Genomic DNA, 3,039 nt, shown 5'->3' with positions numbered 1-3,039 from the left:
TTTTTTTTTTTTTTTCAAAAAAGGCCAAATTAAAGAAGGGGACCTCGACTGGGGACACAGGTCAGGAGTTGGGGATGGAGGGGCACGGAGGGTTTCAGAGGTGGTGGGACCGTTCCGTCTGCTGCTGTGACGGTGGATCCAGGTCCTCACGGCACGGACAGCGAACCCTAAGTGACTCTGGCCTGCGGTCAGTAACGCTGCATCTGCGCGGCCTCGTCGGTTGTAACGGGTCCACTGCAGCCACACGGAATGCTCGCGACAGGGAAACGTGGGGGAGCAGGGCAGAGGGACATGGGAATGCAGCGCTTTCTGCCCAGATTTTCCTGTCAACCTAAAACTGCTGTAAAAAATAAAGTCTCGTAATTAAAAAAAAAATATCCCACACCCAGACTTTTGCTGGGCGGCCCCATGTTCAAGGATGTAGGTCTTTCTGTTCCAAACCACACGTGACGCCCCTGTGCTTCGCAGGCATGTCGCTGTGGCAGCCTGGTGACGTCAGTGCGGCAGCAGGACAAGCTGAGGACTCCAGCCGTGGTGCCCGCCGTGTTCCTGGACAGTGAGCACGTGGATGACTCAGACACGGCCTGGGCCTCTGTGGCCTTTAGCGTCCAACGGCTGTGAGAAAGTGTCCCCCCAACTGGAAAGCATCATGCAGAAGTGTCATAACCAGCGCCTCGACCCAGGGTCACAGCTGGTCCGGGGTCAGCAGGCCGTCCAGGCTGATCTCAGGTGGCGTGGCTGACCTCAGGCCGTCCAGGCGGACCTCCCGGGAAGTTCGTCCCTCCCTTCCTCCGGGGTGTGACGTCAGAGATGCAGCTCTGTCTTTCTCCGGCACAGCTGATCCCAAGTGTAGGTGTCCGTGTGGCTCCTTCCTTGAGCTCTGAATGACAGTCCCCAAACAGGTCACGTGACATAATGTTCAGCTGGGCTGGAATGACCACTTTTCCTCCCCAGACTTGGTTCCTAGTTGCTTTTGGACGACGCCATTAACGAGGACGGCCAGCACCAGCAGAGGAGACCGCACCCAGTTCTGATGAAATCTCTGGGAAAAGCCAGCTGCACAGCCACTGCTGATGTCACCGGGCCCCACTGGGATGGTGACAAGGCAGCCCTCCACTCGGTGGTGGCACAGCTGGGTCCTGGGCACTGGGGGCTGCCACCTGGAGGGTGCCAGAGGTCACAGAGCTGGCGACCTGAGCCGGCCAGGGCGGGGCCGGCCCTGTGGAGAGTCCTCACAAAGGACAGTCAGGCCAACCCGCGCTTCCTAGGCTGGCTCATGACATCTTGCTGGGCCACTTCCCCTGCACTGTCGGTTAGCTAAGGAACCTACCAGAACGCTCCCAGTGGCTTCTGGGAGCATCTTAGCCATTCTTACTGCTTTTCCTCTGCTCTTTCCTTGACTCTGTGTTTTAAACTTCGACGTCTTATGACTTTTTATATAATCATGGTTTTTGTTTGTTTTAAGCTGACTTCACCAGCTTTCCGAAGTTCTCTGCTGTTGTTTCAGGGAACAACCCTTGGCGCTCACCTTTGGTCACTCACACACGCACGCACACGCGCACACACGCATGCGCACACGCACACGTGCACACACACGCACACACACATGCACGCGCACACACACGCGCACACACCCATCCGCCTCACGCACAGTAGCGTCCCATTGAACAGCACAATCGTCCTGTGGGCTTGCGTGCTAGAAAACTCCTCTTGACTGGAATGGCTTTACTGAGGGCCAGCCCCGCCCAGCCACCCTCTGAGAGAGAAGTGACAGCGAGATGTCATCTGCCGCTGTCCCCCCGACTTCCGGAGGTGGAGGGGACAGCCTGTCCTGGAGGACAGGCCCACACGCCTCGGAGGTCGCCTGCCACGAGCATTCTCCCCAGTCGCCCGTCTGACTAACCTGTCCCTGTACCCCGACCCCTAGGATTTACGAGCTCCTTCCTCTCGGCCGCCCCCCAACACTTCACGGAACTGCAGAGTTGGATGGCACAGGAGGCCCTGAGGCTCAACTTCCTCACCAGAGGTGGTGGGACTGAGGGCCTGCGAGGACGTAGGTTTGTGACAGGTGACCCCGAGAGCCAGGTCCCCCTGTCTGACCTTCTAAGTACAGTGGCTGCAACTCGAACACCAACGTCGGCCTCCTCCTCACATTCCCCAAAGACCTGCTAGCAGCCTTCACTCCGCGGAGATGTTTCAAAGGACCCTGAGTACGTGCACTTGATAAAGACAGTCACACTCATGAGAGCATTTAAGGCCAGACGGTGCCACACCTCCCAGCGCACCCGACACCACAGCCTGGCTCCTCGGACACCGTCAGTATTGAGAGGAAAGAGGAGATGAAGGGGCGAAGGCAAAGCCACAGGTGCAGCTGGGGAGCGTGGGGGGAAGGGCAGCCCCTGGGGTCTGCGGAGCGGGGGAGGGGCAGCGGGCAGGTCGGAAGGGTGTGGAAGGGTGAAGCCCACATTTCTGGAGCTTGCCAAATCTGCCGAGTTGTGTGTGAAGTACGTGTGAGTGAGCGAATACCTCGCGTACACATTCGCGTCAGTCCAAACGAGCCTTGCTAGGTGCTTGGACTGGCTCACCCTCGGGGGGGCGCGCGGCGCGAGCCCGGCCTCCGGCCGACCGAGCCGGGGGCTGCAGGGCACGCGTCTCCCCTTCTGCACACGCCCCCCCGCTCGGGGACCCCACACGCTCGCGGGCCCGCCCGACCCCCTGTGCCCTGCTCTCCCCGCTACGAAAGCGCCTAGCCCGGCCTCCCTGAAGGTCAGCGTGGGGACAGTGCGGGGCGGGGGGGGGGGCTGGGCGGTGAGGGCAGCCGGAGTCCGAACGCCGGGCACTGCCGAATGAGGACGGGTGACTTCATGCCCTCTAGACCAGAGGGCACCATGTGCTGTGAGCCTGGGTGGCGAACTCAGGCTTGGCAAGTGCTCTGTGCAGCTGCCACCGACACGAACCCAAGCTCAAGAGCACAGGGTGGGGCCCGGCTGGCCGGGGATGCTGACACGCTGTTTCCAGCCACCCAGAGACGAGTGCCAG

General features: G+C 60.4%; 1 long non-coding RNA gene across 1 annotated transcript; it reads left to right on the top strand.

Annotated features, from left to right (window-relative positions):
* Positions 1–97: 97 nt before the first annotated feature.
* Positions 98–1,757, top strand: LOC111735020. Its single transcript, XR_002778651.1, has 2 exons — positions 98–187; positions 469–1,757. It is a non-coding gene; the product is annotated as an uncharacterized LOC111735020 (long non-coding RNA).
* The last annotated feature ends 1,282 nt before the right edge of the window (positions 1,758–3,039 follow it).

This window comes from Pteropus vampyrus, unplaced genomic scaffold, assembly GCF_000151845.1.
Source record: "Pteropus vampyrus isolate Shadow unplaced genomic scaffold, Pvam_2.0 Scaffold11816, whole genome shotgun sequence".
Taxonomy (NCBI): Eukaryota; Metazoa; Chordata; class Mammalia; order Chiroptera; family Pteropodidae; genus Pteropus; species Pteropus vampyrus.
The sequence above is the reverse complement of the archived record's forward strand: the minus strand, read 5'-3'. Positions and strand labels throughout refer to the sequence as shown.